Below are 17655 nucleotides of genomic sequence, written 5' to 3'. Positions count from 1 at the left end.
CTCTTATTATTTTGAGATACGTCCCATCAATACCGAATTTATTGAGACTTTTTAGCATGAAGGGCTGTTGAATTTTGTCAAAGGGCTTTTCTGCATCTATTGAGATAATCATGTGGTTTTTGTCTTTGGTTCTGTTTATATGCTGGATTATGTTTATTGATTTGCATATGTTGAATTAGCCTTGCATCCCAGGGATGAAGCCCACTTGATCATGGTGGATTTGCTTTTTGATGTGCTGCTGGATTCAGTTTGCCTGTATTTTATTGAGGATTTTTGCATCAATGTTCATCAGGGATATTGGTCTAAAATTCTCTTTTTGTTGTGTCTCTGCCCGGCTTTGGTATCAGGATGATGCTGGCCTCATAAAATGAGTTAGGGAGGATTCCCTCTTTTTCTATTGATTGGAATAGTTTCAGAAGGAATGGTACCAACTCCTCCTTGTACCTCTCATAGAATTCGACTGTGAATCCGTCTGGTCCTGGACTTTTTTTGGTTGGTAAGCTATTAATTATTGTGTCAATTTCGGAGCCTGTTATTGTTCTATTCAAAGATTCAACTTCTTCCTGGTTTATTCTTGGGAGAGTGTATGTGTTGAGGAATTTATCCATTTCTTCTAGATTTTCTAGTTTACTTGCATAGAGGTGTTTATGGTATTCTCTGATGGTAATTTGTATTTCTGTGGGATTGGTGGTGCTATCCCCTTTATCTTTTTTTTTTTTTTTTTGAGACGGAGTCTCACTGTCGCCCAGGCTGGAGTGCAGTGGCGTGATCTCAGCTCACTGCAACCTCCGCCTCCCAGGTTCAAGCAATTCTCCTGCCTTAGCCTCCCAAGTAGCTGGGATTACAGGCACATGCCACCATGCCCAGCTAATTTTTGTATTTTTAGTAGAGACGGGGTTTCACCAGGTTGGTCAGGCTGGTCTTGAACTCCTGACCTCATGATCCGCCCGCCTAGGCTTCCCAAAGTGCTGGGATTACAGGCATGAGCCACCACACCCAGCCCCCCCTTTATCATTTTTTATTGCATCTATTTGATTCTTCTCTCTTTTCTTTATTAGTCTTGCTAGCCATCTATCACTTTTGTTGATCTTTTCAAAAAACCATTTCCTGGATTCATTGATTTTTGACGGGACTTTGGGTCTCCATCTCCTTGAGTTCTGCTCTGATCTTAGTTATTTCTTGCCTTCTGCTAGCTTTTGAATGTGTTTGCTCTTGCTTCTCTAATTCTTTTACTTTTAATGTTAGGGTGTCAATTTTAGATCTTTCCTGCTTTCTCTTGTAGGCATTTAGTGCTATAAATTTCCCTCTACACACTGCTTTAAATGTGTCCCAGAGATTCTGGTATGTTGTGTCTTTGTTCTCATTGATTTCAAAGAACATCTTTATTTCTGCCTTCAAATTCAGAAAATACAGAGAACGCCACAATGATACTCCTCGAGAATAGCAACTCCAAGACACATAATTGTCAGATTCACCAAAGTTGAAATGAAGGAAAAAATGTTAAGGGTAGCCAGAGAGAAAGGTTGGGTTACCCACAAAGGGAAGCCCATCAGACTAACAGCTGATCTCTTGGCAGAAACTCTACAAGCCAGAAGAGAGTGGGGGCCAATATTCAACATTCTTAAAGAAAATTCAACTGAGAATTTCATATCCAGCCAAACTAAGCTTCATAAAAGTGAAGGAGAAATAAAATCCTTTACAGACAAGCAAATGCTGAGAGATTTTGTCACCACCAGGCCTGCCCAACAAGAGCTCCTGAAAGCACTAAACATAGAAAGGAACAACCAGTACCAGCCACTGCAAAAACGTGCCAAATTGTAAAGACCATTGATGCTAGGAAGAAACCACGTCAACTAACAAGCAAAATTACCAGCTAACATCATCATGACAGGATCAAATTCACACATAACAATATTAACCCTAAATGTAAATGGGCTAAATGCTCCAATTAGGAGACACAGACTGGCAAATTGGATAAAGAGTCAAGATCCATCAGTGTGCTGTATTCAGGAAACCCATCTCACATGCAGAGACACAAATAGACTCAAAATAAAGGGATGGAGAAAGATCTACCAAGCAAATGGAAAACAAAAAAAAGCAGGGGTTGCAATCCTAGTCTCTGATAAAACAGACTTTAAACCAACAAAGGTCAAAAGAGAGAAAGAAGGCCATTACATAATGGTAAAGGGATCTATTCAACAAGAAGAGCTAACTATCCTAAATATATATGCTCCCAACAGGAGCACCCAGATTCATAAAGCAAGTACTTAGAGACCTACAAAGAGACTTAGACTCCCACACAGTAATAATGGAGACTTTAACACCCCACTGTCAACATTAGACAGATCAGCGAGACAGAAAGTTAACAAGGATATCCAGGAATTGAATTCAGCTCTGCACCAAGCAGACCTAATAGACATCTACAGAACTCTCCACCCCAAATCAACAGAGTATACATTCTTCTCAGCACCACACCACACCTATTCCAAAATTGACCACATAGTTGGAAAGAAAGTACTCCTCAGCAAATGAAAAAGAACAGAAATTATAACAAACTGTCTCTCAGACCACAGTGCAATCAAACTAGAACTCAGGATTAAGAAACTCACTCAAAACCACTGAACTACATGGAAATTGAACAACCTGCTCATGGAAATTTTTTTCTTTAAGAATGTTGAATATTGGCCCCTGATCTCCTCTGGCTTGTAGGGTTTCCACTAAGAGTTCTGCTGTTAGTCTGTTGGATTTCCCTTTATAGGTGACCTGGCCTTTCTCTCTGGCCACCCTTAAAATGTTTTCTTTCTTTTTGATCTTGGAGAATGTGATGATTATGTGTCTTGGGATTGGTCTTCTCAGGGAGTACTTTACTGGGGTTCTCTGTATTTCCTGAATTTGAACATTGGACTGTCTTGCTAGGTTGGGGAAGTTCTCCTAGATGATATACTGAATGTGTTTTTGAACTTGGTTCCATTCTCCTGGTCTCTTTCAGATACCTCTATCAGTCATAAGTTCAGTCTTTTTATATAATCCCATAGTTCTCGGAGGTTTTGTTTGTTACTTTTCATTCTTTTTTATCTAATCTCATCTACCTGCCATAATTCAGCAAGACAGTCTTCAAGCTCTTATATCCTTTCTTCTGCTTCGTCTATTTGGCTATTGATACTTGTGTTTAAATTGTGAACTTCTCATGTTGTGTTTTTCAGCTCCATCAGGTCAGTTATATTCATCTCTAAACTGTTTTATTTTTTAGTTAACAGTTCCTGTAATGTTTTGTCATGCTTCTTCATTTCTTTGCAATGAGTTAGAACATAATCCTTTAGCTAGTAAAGTTTGTTATTACCCATCTTCTGAAGCCTACTTCTTCCAATTCATCCATCTCAGCCTTAGCACAGTTCTGTGCCCTTGCTGGAGACGTGTTGTGATCATTTGGAGGAGAAGAGGCACTCTGGCTTTTTGAGTTTTCAGCATTTTTGTGTTGATTCTTTCTCATCTTCATGGGTTTATCTATCTTTGATCTTTGAGGTGCTGACCTTGGATGTGGTTTTATAGGGTGTTTTTCATTTATATTGTTGTTGTTTCTTTCCGCTTTTCTTTTAGCAATCAGACCCCTCTTCCTTAGGGTTGCTGCGTTTTGCTTGAGGTCCACTCCAGACCCTATTCACTTGGGTCCCTCCTGCCCCTAGAGTTATCACTAGTGGAGGCTGCAGAACAGCAAAGATGTCAGCCTGTTCCTTACTGTAGGAGCTCTGTCTCAGAGGATCACTGACCTGATGCTGGCTGGAATGCTCCTGGATGAAGTTTCTGGAGACTCTTGTTGGGAGGTCTCACCCAGTCAGGAGGAGTGGGATCAGGGACCCACTTAAATAAGGGGTCTGGCTGCCCCTTGGCAAAGCGGGTGTGCTGCAGCTCGGGGGAATCCTTGGGCTGCCCTGACTCCCCAGAGCCAGCAGTTAGAAAAGACTAAGACCACTCATTGACAATACAGCAGCTGCCCCTCTTCCTAAGAGCTTCTCTAAGGGATATCAGAGTTCTGTTTATAAACCCCTGGTTGGGGATGCTGAAATTCTCACAGAGGGGTTCTGCCTGGTTAAGAGTGGATCTGGGTCCCGCTGTCTGGCCTTGAACTGTCCCAGCTGCTGTGCTGCGCTGTGGGGAATTGCTCCTGGTCCAAATTGCCCAGTCTTGCTGGCACTGGCGGCAGGGGAAAATGACCAACTGGAGCCCTAGTGATGGTGGCCATCCCTCCCCATTGCCAGTACTCAGTCTTCTTAGGCAGTCTCCAGCCTGCTGTGCCTCACTGGAGTTTCCAGAACCAGACAATGCAAAAACTCCTGTGTCTCAGTGCCTGCTTGAGCAGCCACCTACCCGAGCAGTCCCTGTAAATCTGCACAGCTATGTGCTTGGGGTAATGAGGGACTTCCTGATTCATGGGTTGCAAGGATCTGTGGGAAAAGCAAGATGATGTTCTTCTTGTATAATAGCTTTCAGGTGTTTTCTATATTTCTTATATTTGGATGTCTACCTCTACAGCAAGAGCAGGGAAATTTTCTTGAATTATTTCCTCAAATATGTTTGCCAAGTTGCCTACTCTTGTTTCCTTCTGTCTCTGAAATGCCTGTACATCATAGGTTTGGTAATTTTCCATAATCTTATGTTTCTTGAAGGCTTTGTTCATTAAATAAATTTTTTTTTTTTGCTTTGTTTTTGACTGATTGGGCTAATTAGAAAGACTGGCCTTCAAGCTCTGAAATTCTTTCTTATGCTTGGTCTAGCCTATTGCTAAAGCTCTCAACTATATTTTGAAATTAATTCAGTGAATTTGTCATTTCTAGAAGTTCTTTTTTTTTATTATATCTTGTCTTTCACGTCCTGAATTTTTTTTTCTAGTTTCTTTGTGTTGATTTTTAACTTTCTCTTGGCACTCATTGAGCTTTGTTACCATATATATTTTGAATTCTTTACTCATCATTTTAGAATTTTAATTTTGGTCAGGATCCATTGTAGAGAGCTAGTGCAATCCTTTGGTGGTGTCAAAAACTTTGTCTTTTTGTACTGCCGGAGTTCTTGCACTAATTCCTTCTCGTCTCAAGAAGCTGTCACTTCTTATTTTGAATTTGCTGTTGTTTGAGTGGTATTTCTTTTTTTTTAATTTGTACTTTAAGAGTGTGACTGCAGTGTATCTTGCATATGTTTCTTTGGCTTTGTTTCTGGATACTTTCAGGGGCCAAGGCTGTGAATAGGTTCCTTGGTGTTATGGGTAGCTTTTGTGTGGTGGCTTTCTCAAATGCTGCTTGTTGTAGTAATGTATTTGGCATATGAGCCAAACACACCATCTTCTGCAAGATTGGAAATGCGGAGGTCTCAGGAGGCGTCTCTCTTACATTAGCCCTGTGCCCTTCTGATAGCAGATTTCTTATATGGTGGGGCAGTTAAGTCTTCAGTCCAGTAGGTGGTGCTTAAGAGTAGGCGCTAGCTCCTTCTTTCACAGCCTGATAACCAATGAAAGGACCCTCTTTGATGGGGTTGGCAGGGGAAATTTGTGTTGGGATGTGCTGAGGTCTTGGGGAGAGGGGTGGGGGGGCGCTGCACCAGTTCCTTGTCCTGGGCAGGCAGGAACACAATCCATTTCCCTATCATGCCTTTGTTGCAAGGTTTATGATCTTCAGTTAATAGACTTGTGCTTTATCTCCCAGCCACAGTGCAACTCAGATTTCTGAAATAAACCTCTCTGGCTGCTACCACAAAAATGGTCTCAGGGCAGATCCTTTTCTCCCATTCCAGAGCAGACAATTCTGTGGCTTGTCTATGCTGTGTTGCTAGGATGCTACTGCTCTGTGTACGGAGGGCAGATGGGCCATGCCCTGTCTGCAAGCCCAGGTGGTACAGGTACCCTTTCAGTGGGGTGCAGCTACCATGAATAGTGCTGGAAATGCTGTTTCCAAGGGCACTCATGTCAGCCCCCAGCAGAGAAAGCCTCCACTACATCCACAATAGTGAATAGGGGGAGTGGGGTTTACTCCTCCATATCTGTTTCTGGCCACTAGTACCACCCGCTTCACAGATAGGGACTGCATTCACATTTCCATTGTATCAAGGTGCACTTAGGTGAGCTGTGCTCCTCCATCTCCTAGGGGCAGCCCATGTTGAAGGGGTCCTGCAGCTTTCCAAGGTCCCACTGGTTCCCTGTAGTTGCCAAAGTCAGAGAAGAGTCTGTGGTATATTTGCAGGGGATCTGGTGATATGGTGACACAATGGCTGAGGATCCCCAGGAAGAGCAATGGCCCACAACAGGTGCACAACCAGTATGGCACCTGCTATGTCAGTTTAGGCCTGAGGGGAGTGTGAATGCACCTCCATGAGCTGGCCACTCAGTGCTCTGTCCCTAGGAAGTTTCTAAGTTGCTACTGACTGCATTTCCCAGGGTTGCAAGGGCAGAGGCATTCCCCAGCAATTTGGTGGTCAGCAGTTTGTCACAGGGGTGAGGGGAGCAAAGAAACACTCTCACTTACCCTTTCTGTGGGACTTCAAGTTCCTCAGGGGTCAGCCTTTGCCATACTCTTGCTGCCTTCGTTTTCTGTGCCCCCAGCTTTTTTCCTATGGACTCTCACAGACCTTGGCTCACTTCCTTCAGCTTTCCACTCAGATCATGACCATTTACCTGTAATTTTGAATTTCTTTCTCGGGAGAATTGGCATCTGATGTCTCTATTCAGCCATCTTGGGGAAAAAAAAAAACAAGGAAACTCTTCTGCTTACTTTGGATTCAACTTATTCTTTGGATTCAACTATTTTACTAAGAGGAAAACATAGATGGTGGATTTCAGAGTATTCTTATTTAGCAATATATGCCTTCAATACTGTAATTTTCCTTCCAACTCCTGCTTTTGATACATCCCACAAATTTTGATGAGTTGTCCTTTCATTTTTATTAGGTTCAAAATATTTCTTATATTCTCTTGATATTTTTTATCTATATGTTATTTATAAGTATGTTGTTTAATCTGCAAGTATTTGGGGATTTTCTGGGTAACTTTTTGTTACTTATTTTTAGTTTCATTCCATTGTGGCCAGAGAGTAAACATTATATGAATTCCATTCTTTTAAATTTGTTTAGATATGTTTTATGGCTCCAAATGAGGTCTATCTTGGTTAATTTCCTACTAGAGCTTGAGAAGAATGTATATTATTCTGTTGTTGGATGAAGTAGTTTATAGATGTCCATTATATTGATGGTGATTATAATGATTGATGGTCCTTTATATTGATTGTTGAGCTAAAAACTATATCCGTATTGATTTTCTGCCTGCTGGATCTGTCCATTTCTGATAAAGGGGCGTTGAAGTTTCCAACCATAATAGTGGATCAATCTGTTTCTACTTGCAGATCTATACATTTCTGTCTCATGTAGTTTGATGCTCTCTTGTTAGATACATACACATTAAGGGTTATTATGTTTTCTTGAAGAAGTGACCTGAATCATTGTATATTACTCCATTTATCCCTGATAACTTTCCTTGCTCTAAAGTTGGCTCTGTCTGAAATTAATATAGCTATTCTTATTTTTAGAAATTGGCATTAAATGTTTATGTATCTTTTTCCATCCATTTACTTTTAATCTATATGTATCTTTATATTTAAAGTTGGTTTATTATATGTCGACAACACATAGTTGGATCTTGTTTTACTATCCGTTGTTACAATCTCTATCTTTTAGTAGGTCCATTTATAGTGCTTGGCACTCAATGTAATCATTGATACAGTTGGATTAATATCTGCTGTATTTGTCCCTCCTGTCCACTGTATGATTGTTGTCATTCATTTGACATATACATAAGCATACATAAGTGTGTGTGATTTGATATGCATACATGGTTATATATATTTTTGCTAGTATTATTTCAATTAGGTCAATGAAGAATGAGAAAAATATGCTTTCATTTTACCTTCACTTATTTATTCTCTGATGCTCTTTATGTTCTGAGTTTCTTAGGTATATAAGTTTTCTTCTCTCGGAAGAATTTCTTTTAACACTTCTTTCAAGACAGGTCTACTGGCTACAAATTCCCTTATTTTTTATTTGACAAAGTATTTTTCCTCCACTTTTGAAGGATAATTTCATAGAGTAAAAGAATTGTAGTTTTTTTTTCTTCACACTTTCAGTATTTTACTCCATTCTCTTTTTGCTTGCATAGTTTCTGAAGAGAAGTTGGTTGTAATTCTTATTTTTACTTACCCCTAGATAAGGTGTTATTTCTTCTGTATTCTTTTTGGATTTTTCTTTATCCTTGATTTTCTTTAGTTTTAAAATGATAAGCTTATGTTTAATTTTCTGGCATTTATCTTGCCTGGTGTTCTGTGTGCTTCCTGGATCTGTGGTTTTGTGTCTGACATTAACTTTGGGAAAACTCTTAGTCATCATGTTTGCAAATATTTCTTCTGTTCCATTCTGTCTTTTTTCTAGTATTCCCTTTATGTGTATGTTGCACCTTTTGTAGTTGTATTACAGGTCTTGGATATTCTGTTCTTGGTTTTTTTTCCTGTCATTTTTTCCTTTGCTTTTCCATTTTTGAGGTATCTATCTATTGAGATATTCTTAAGCCCAGAAGCTCTTTTCTCAGCTGTGTCCAGCCTGTCATAAGCCCATTAAAAGTATTCTTCATTTATGTTACAGTGTTTAAATCCTTAGAATTTCTTTTTTGTTAAGTTTTCATCTCTGCCTGTATTGCCCATCTGTCCCTACTTCACCCATTAGCATTCTTAACATATTAATTATAGTTTTAATAAATTGCTGGTGTGATAATTTCACCATCCCTGCCATTTCTGAGTCTGGTTTTGATGCTTGCTTTATCTCCTCAACTATGTTTTTAGTTAGCTGAACATGAGGTACTGGGCAGAAGGAACTCCTATAAATAGGCCTTTAGTAATGTGGTGGTAAGGTATGGAAGGAGAGGACATCTTCCGTAGCTCTACAATTATTCCTCAGGTTTGTTTGTTTGTTTGTTTGTTTTGTCAGTCCATGTCTCTGGATTGTGAACTTCTCATATGCTTCTCTTTCCCCCTTAAGTGGGTCAGGAAGAAGGTCTAGAGTGGGCTGGAGGTGGGTGTTCTCCTTCTCTCAAGTCAGTTAAATTCTGATCAAATCCCTGTAGGTTAGGCTCTGATTACATAGTTTCTCCTGAGGGAAGACCTTGTTAAGTAGAACAGAATGATCTGGAGTATTTTTAGATGGTTATTTCACCCTCCCGCTGCCTGAATCATGGAGGATCTTTCTCCAGTATTCACCAAGAAGACCTGGTAGAGCTACTGGATGTAAAATTCACAAAACTATGGGTGCCCCATAATGACTGAGTCCCCCTGGAATTTTTAATGCCAAAGTTGTCCAAACCAAGCCTCCAGCAATTCATCAATTAGAGTTCAGGTTTTCCTGCACTGGCACTGGTTCCTGTGGAGGTTTCTGCTTGTAGGCTGCTTCTCTGTTGTTTCTATCTTCTGTTTCTTCAGCTTTGAGGGCAGTAGTTTGCCCTATGATCTCATTTCTCTTATGAATCTAAAAGTTGTAGTTTTTTTCAGTTTATTTAGCTTTTTACTTGTTAGAATGGAATAGCAATTTCCAAGCTTCTTACCTGCTAGGCTGGAAATGGGAAGCCTTGGTTTGTCATTTCATTCTTAATTTTGATGATGTCTCACTTATTAATTTTGTTTTTATGGATGATGATTTTTGCTACCAGATCTAAGAAATTTTTGTCTAGCCCAAGGTAGAATAGATTTTCTGTGTTTTCTAAAGTCTTTATAATTTCAGGTTTTACATTTAGGTATATGTTCTATTTTGAGTTAACTTTTGTATATGATGCAAATATCAAAAGAAGTTTGTATTTTTTGATTTTTTTTTTTTGGTCTATGGATACCTTACTGTTTTAGCACAATCTGTAGAAAAGACTGTTCTTTTTCATTGAATTGACTTTGCACTTTTGTTGAAGGCCATTTACATGTGGTCCTATTTCTGGATTTTCTATTCTGTTTCATTGATGTATTTTGTCTCTCATGATACAAATACCACACTCTCTTGAATATTGTAAATCTTGAAACCAGCTAGTGTAAGTCCTGTAACTTTGTTCTATATTTTCAAAGATGTTTTGTCTATTCTGGATTCTGTGCATTTTTATATGAATTTTATAATCAGCTCATGTATTTCTATAAAAAACCTTGTTGAGATATTATTGGGATTGCACTGAATCTACAGATCAGTTTAGCCAGAAAATAACATTTTAATAATACTGAGTCTTCCTTTTGGTGAACACAATGTATTTCTCTATTTAGGACTTAAAATTTTTCCAAGGGATGTTTTGCAGTTTCAAATTTATGGTCTTATACCTATTTTGTCAGATTTATTTCTAAGTTATTTCATATTTTTAATGCTATTGTAACAGGCATTTTTTAAATTTCAGCTTTCAATTATTAATTGCTTGTGCATAGAAATACAGTTGAGTTCTGCATATTGATCTTGTATCGTGCAATCTTGCTGAGCTCACTTATTAGTACTTGTAGCTTTTCACATAGATTCCATAGAATTTTCTGTATAGACAATCATGTCAGCTGAAAATAGAGGCACTTTAACTTTTTAATTTATTTTATTCTTTTCTTTAAATCTCCATGCGTTTTATTTACTTGTTTTGCCTATTTCACTGAGTAGAACCAAGTGTTCAGTGTTGAATAGAAGTAATAACATCAGATATCCTTAACTTGATCCTCATATTAGAGGGAAAGCCTTCTGTCTTCTGTCAAAAATATGATGTTAGTTATGTGTTTTTGGAAGATGCCCTTTATGTGGCTGAGGAATTTTGCTTCTATTAGTAGTTTACTGAGAGTTGTAATGAGGAACTAATGTTGGATATGGGCAAATGCTTTTTCTGCATCTGTTTAGGTAATCATATGGGTTTCTTTTCTTTTTTAGTTTGTTAAAATGGTGAATTAGCTTAACTATTTTTCTAATGTTAAACTAACTTTGCATTCCATACTTAGCCATTATTAAATATCCTTTTAATATATTATTGGATTTGATTTGATAAACATTCTTTTTTTTTTTTTTTGCATCTATGTTCCTGAGGGATATTGGCGTATATGAGTGTGTTTTCAAATATCTTTCTCTGGTTTTGGTGTTAGGATAACATTGTACCCAGAACCTTTTGGTAAGACCATTTTTAAAAAAAGATTTTGTAAATTTGATACCAACTTTTTTCTTAAATATTTGAAAGACTTCACTAATGAAGCCATATGGGCCTAGAGTTTTCTTTGTGAGAGGGATTTTTAATGACAAATTCAGTCTTCTAAGAATATAAAACTATTCAGGTTATCTGTTTCTTCTTTTGTGAGTTTCATAGTTTGTATTGTTCAGAAAATCTGTTTATTTCCTAAAAATTCTAAAATTTGTTGGCATGAAATTGTCATAATAATTTTTTTTGATAATTATAGACTATAGTGTTGTCATCTCTCTCATACTCAATATTCATAATTTATGTATTCTCTTTTTATGCTGATTATTCTGTGTATAATTTTGCAAAGAATTAGGATTGTGTTTAATCAATTTTCCTTATTGCTTTTGCTGTTTTCTATTTCATCTATTCATCTGTGACCTTTCTACTTACATTGAGTGTAACGTTCTCCTCTTTCTACCTCTTATTATGCAAGCTAAGGTCATTAAGTTGAGGCCTTATTTCTAATGTAGGTACTGAGTGCTATAAGTTTTTAATAACATAAATTCCCTATTTTTTATTTCTGTTTAGTTCAAAACATTAATTTTATTTATGAATAAATAAATTTTTTTCATTAAAAAATTGCCGTATGTGTCATTTGGATATATGTATAAATATCTAAATTCCAAATATTTAGACATTTTACTTATATTTTTCTATTAGGGATTTCTCATTTAATTCCATTGTAATTAAAGAACATGTTTCTTGATTTGAATCCTTGATGTAAATCCTGTATTGAGAATTTCTTTTATGGTCCAGTATATAGTTTACCTGGGTAAATGTTTCATGTGCCCTTTAAAAGGATTTGAACCTTACTGTTTTTGAATCAAATGCTCTGTAAAGGTCAATTGAGTCAAGTTGGTAGATAGTATTGTTAAGTCTTCTGCGTCCTTCCTGATTTTCTATCTAGTTGTTCCATCAATAATTTAGAGATGTGTGTTTAAATATATGAGTATAATTGTGGATTTTTCTATTTCTCCTAGAAGCTTTTACCAGTTTCACTTCAGGATTTTCAAAACTCTGTTATCATTGTCATGTTTTCTTAATCATTATGAAATGATTATCTTTATACCTTGCGATATTCTTTCCTTTAAAATTTGACTTTGATATTAATGTAGACATTCCTGCTTTCTTTTAGTAAGTGTTAGAATGGTAAATCTTTTCCCGTCTTTATACTTTAACTTACTTTCTGTGTAGTTGCATTTTAAATGGGATTCTAATAAATAGCATCTAGTTGAATCTTACTTTTTAACCCAGTTTGACAACTTCTTCCTTTTAGTTAAAGTGTTTGGAATGTTTGCATTTAATTCTATTATTGATGTATTTTGGTTAAAATCTATGTTTTTATTTTTTTATAATTATTTTTCTATTCTGTGTTCAATGTTGCCTCTTTTTGCGCCGACTTTTGGTAAGTTGAGCATTTTTGTTGATTCCATCTTGTCTCCATTGTTACTAGCTGTAATTCTTTGTTGTATTATTTTAGTTGTTGCTTTAGGATTTATAGTATACATCTTCAATTTATCACAGTCTGTCTTCAAGTAATATTATGCCACTTATTGTGTATTATAAGAACCTCACAAGAATATACTTCCATTTCCCCCTCTCACTCCATCCTTTGTGCTATTTTTGTCATATATTCTGTCTTTCTGTGTTATAGACTCTGCAATGCTTTGTTATGAGTTTTTGTTTAAATAATGATAATCTTTTAAGGAAATCTAACCAATAAGGAAAAAGTCTTTTATATTTATCGGTGAATTTTCCATTTTCAGTGCTTTTCATCCTTTTGTTTAGATTCAGACTTTTGTACATTACAGTTTTCTTTCTTCCTGAATAACTTCTTTTTACATTTTTTGTTGCCCAAATCTGTTGATGCTTAATTATTTCATTACGTATATACTTGGTAAAGTCTTTTACAAAGATATTTAATAACGTATTTTTACTGGGTATAGAATTCTAGGTTGAAAATGTTCTCTTTCAGTATTTTAAAGATACTGTTGCACTTGGTTTTGGCTTGCATTGTTTTCAACCAGCAGTTTGCTTTCATTCTTAAATTTGTTACCATGTGCATAATGCCTCTCTTTTTCTGTAGTTACTTCTGAAGATTTTTAAATCATTGTTTTTAAGCAAATTAATTATGATATTTTTTGGTGTTTTTTTCTGTTTTTTTTTGTGGTTGGAATTTGTTGAACTTCTTAAACTTTTAAATTTATTATTTTTATCAAATTTGTATAATTTTCAGCTATTGTTTCTTAAAATATTTCTTCTATCTCTCTTCCATTTCCTTTGTGGACTCTATTTAACTGTGTATTAGGCCACTTGATGTTTTCCCATAGTTCATTGATACTCTGTTCCTTTTTTACTGTCTTTTTTTCCCCCCTATTACTCTGAGTAACTTCTTTTGGTGTTTTTTAAGATCACTAATCTTTCCAATAGCAATGTGTAATATGGCTTTATTCCCATACAGTGTATAATCTGCCTTTGGTCCCATTTGGTGTATTTTTTATCTCAGGTATTGTAATTTTTATCTCTAGCCATCTGATTTATCTATTTTTAAAATATATCTTTCATGTAGTCTCTTACCATGTACAACCTTTTTTTAGCTTCTTGCACATATGAGGAAGAGTTAACTGGTTTAATATTCATATTTACTAATTTGATCAACTGCATCATTTCTAAGTCGATTTCATTCAGATGTTTTTTCCCTCACTGTGGGTGGTATTTTTAACGGTAATTTTTTATTAGATGCCACACATGGTGAATTTCACTTTATTGAGTGCTGAATATTTTTGCATTTATATATGTATCTTTGAGCTTCATTCCAAGATGCAGTCAAGTTTCCCAGAAACAAACAGTTGATCCTTTCAGATCTTTCTTATAAACTGTTAAATGTTATCGGCAGCATTTAATCTTGGGCTCTTTTCCCCTTATTGATGCAAAACTGTTCTGAGTACTTTATCTGAGTAGTTTGTCAAACACCCTGTGAATTATGAGCTTTTCTGCTTTAGCTGAGGACTGTTTTTCATCTAGTGTGAGCATCAAGGTTTGCTCCTTTTAATCCTTTTTGGTGCTTCTCTCTGAGGGTAGTTTCCACACATGCATGTGTTGATCAGTAAAGGTGAAAAGTCAAGAGAAACCTGCAGACCTCCAGAGTTCTTTTTCTGTAGTTCTTTCCCCTCAAGTAGTCTGCCTTTTGAACTAGCTATCCTAGTTCTCTTGAGCTTCCAGCTTCTTCTCAACTTAAGGAGACAGCAAGGATCTTCCTGGGTTTCTTCTCCCTTGTGCTGTGCCTTGGAAACTTCAGACAATAGGGTGGGACAATCATAGGGCTCAAATGATTTGTTTCTAATCTCTTAGGATTATCATCCTTTGTTGCCTACCTTCCAATGTCTTTAAAACCATTGTTTTATAAATATTTTAAAAATTTGTTTCATGCAGGAAGGTAAAAATCCAGCCCCATTGTTTTATCTTCACTGGAAGATGTCTTCCTCACTCTTGAATTTTAAGACCTTTTTTCCCTTTAAGAAGTATTGATATATTATTGCTAATAAGCTTAATACCATCTTTGAGAACCATATTACAAGGAAAATATTACTCGAATTGCTCCTTTCTAGTTTTCTGTTCATAAAATTCTTAATAATTTACCTGAAAGCATGTAAATGTGACATGAGATTTAATAATTTACTTGAAAGCATATAAATATACAGTAAAATCCTGAAATTTGGAAATAAAGAGTTTTGGGTTCAACATGCCATCACAATAGCAATGTGGCTTAAAAGTTACTTCTCAAGCTACAGCAATATTCATTGTGCAAGGTGCTTGTTAGTGTTAAATTAAATAATGCTTTTAAAAAGACTAGCACATAGCATGTAATCAAAAATGGTAACAATAAGTACAGCAGCAATAATAGCATCATCAGCAACAGCAATACTTGATATCACCAAAAAGTTAAATGTCATGTGCTTATTAGGCAGTGGCAAGATAAGAGAAAATAAATTATAAAATAGGAAAAAAGAGACTCTTTTTAAATGTTTTTCAGAAAATGGAGAACAAAAATTCAATTTAACCATTACTCATCTGACCATATAACCACTGTTAAATAATAAATGCCTCTACGATAAAAGAAGAAAGATAAGATAATTTTGCTAGCCTTGTTTATCATTTAAAATTCATCTATGGGAAACTTTATGGGACGAAATGTTGCAGTCTCATGTGATAAGGTTTCACTTTCTAATTTTGGCATCCTCACATTTACAGATAAGATTATTTCATTTTGTGATGATAAAGCTTGAGAATGACTGTACAAACCCCTGAATTATTTAGCTATATGGATTCATGGTGATCCAAGGCTATTACAGTGGTCTGTAGAAAATAACATTTTAATAGAGAAAAATAAAAGAGAAAATATTAACTCTTAATTAATCAGTTATTTTGACCTAAACATATCTCACTCTGTAGTCCTACTTTGATTCTCCTTTACTAGCCAGCTTTGAAGTTGTTTTCTTTTACTAAGAGAAAGAAGTTATTTGCATAACAACAGCAATAACAACCACAAAATGGAATAAGTAAAAGTAACGTCATTTTTTCCAACTTTTAGGCTCACAGGGTGCATTTGCAGGTTTATTACATGGGGAAATTGTATGTCACTGGGGTTTGGTGTACAAATGATTTCATCACCCAGGTAGTAAGCACCGATTGAGTCCCATCTCAAGGATTGTTTAAGAGCTGTATGTCATGCTATACAATTTAATTCTCACACAAGCAGTGCATGTAAAAGAGCTTGGTAAAGTCTAAATCACTGTACAAATACAAAGGAGTTCTGGTATTATGCACTAGATTATATGCAAAGATTATGCACCAGATTACACATCTTCCTTTCAAAACAGAAGTCATGTATAAAGTATAAGTAAATGTTCTCATTTCCTTTCCCAGTATAAAAATGCATCTCTCCAAGGCCTTTTATGGAGATCTCCTTTGGGGTCTAGGCAAATCCCTGGAGTAAATTCATGGAAAGAGACCGCATGGTAGAACATGATATTGTATTATCCTTTGCTAGCACAGACGGCTTTTCCATCTTTAGAATGTCAATTGTTTTAAGTTTCTGCTACATAAAAAAGGATGTTATAGTAAGCAGGACAGGAAGTGCAGCCAGCAAGATCTGCATACTAAACTGCTAAGTAGTGCTCTCAAGATAAGCAACACTCTGAGGGAAAAAGATCTGAAGATCTCACACCCTCTATGCTGTGGTGTGAGAGCACTTGCTTACCTTAAAGAGATTCAGCTGTTTCAAAGGCCCTGAATTCCTTTTACAGAGGGAAATTACAGTTGGTGCCGTCTTCTCAAAACATGTTTATTGCAGTTATATTTATTTCATTGTTTAAATCCCTATCACCTTGGCAACAATGTTCTATTACAAGTATAACACCTGAATCTTAACAAAAGCTATCTGAAAGTGAGTTGTCTAATGAGTAAAGCTTCATTTATTCTCTTTTGCTAAAAATGTAATTTTGTTGGAGGTTGAAACAAATGACTAAATTTTTATATGTACTTCTGAGAAACCTTGGTGTAGTGGTTTCAGTGAGGATGGCCCCACTGATGTTGCAGGAGAAATATTGGCCTCCTGTCTCCTTCCTTCTTCTGCCAATTTCCCTCATGGACTTCATTCTTCAGTCATATAAAACTGACATCTTTTCATACTGTGTTTCATACGTAAGTACTTCCATATCTTTGCTCATATTTAACTTACTATCTGAAATACCCTTTCCCACCCTTTTTGGGTGCCTTCATTCTGTTTATTTTTTAAAGCCCAATTCAAATTATATTGTTAAAAACTTTCTTGATTTCATCCAGCAAAATTGCTCATATTACTAAGCAGTATTTGGCCAGTTCCTCTGTTTTAGCATTTACCATATGTTTTACATATTTGCTCCCCTGTTCTCTTATTCTACTACAGTGTGAAGGCAGAGGCTTTCTTATTTTTGTTTGCATGCAAAACACCTATCCAAATGCCTGGGATTTGGTAGACTCCCAATACTGTCTGTTGAATAAATGAATGAATAGGACTTCCTGTAGCAAGAATAAGGATTCCTTGATTTGGATCCAGGCTCTACCACTTATTAGCTATATGGCCTTGGGCAAAACCTTAAATTCTGTGTTCCTTATTTGTAAGTAGAATAAGAAGAATATGCTCCAGACTGTTGATAGTTGTTCTGAGACATAAAAGTGTGAGAGAAGCTCACTTTCTATTTCCCTTATCAGGTTGTTATGAGGATTTAATATATATCAAGTATGTATAAGAGTGCCACACACATAATAAGTGTTTAGTATCATTATTATTTTCTAAATTACTGTCCTACCTTCCCAAGTTTATACTGTCTTCCAATTTTGATAGCAGGGTGTCTGTTAGAATG

At 36.2% G+C, this 17655-nt stretch overlaps 1 protein-coding gene across 1 annotated transcript in view; it reads left to right on the top strand.

Moving 5' to 3' along the window:
- The window catches only part of AGBL4 (ATP/GTP binding protein like 4), a 1461703-nt gene that overhangs the window by 345422 nt on the left and 1098626 nt on the right, over positions 1 to 17655 (top strand). The gene's annotated exons all lie outside the window — the stretch shown is intronic.

The sequence above is a fragment of the Nomascus leucogenys genome, chromosome 12 (assembly GCF_006542625.1).
Source record: "Nomascus leucogenys isolate Asia chromosome 12, Asia_NLE_v1, whole genome shotgun sequence".
Taxonomy (NCBI): domain Eukaryota; kingdom Metazoa; phylum Chordata; class Mammalia; order Primates; family Hylobatidae; genus Nomascus; species Nomascus leucogenys.
Note: the sequence above shows the minus strand (reverse complement) of the source record. Positions and strands in the feature narration are given on the sequence as shown.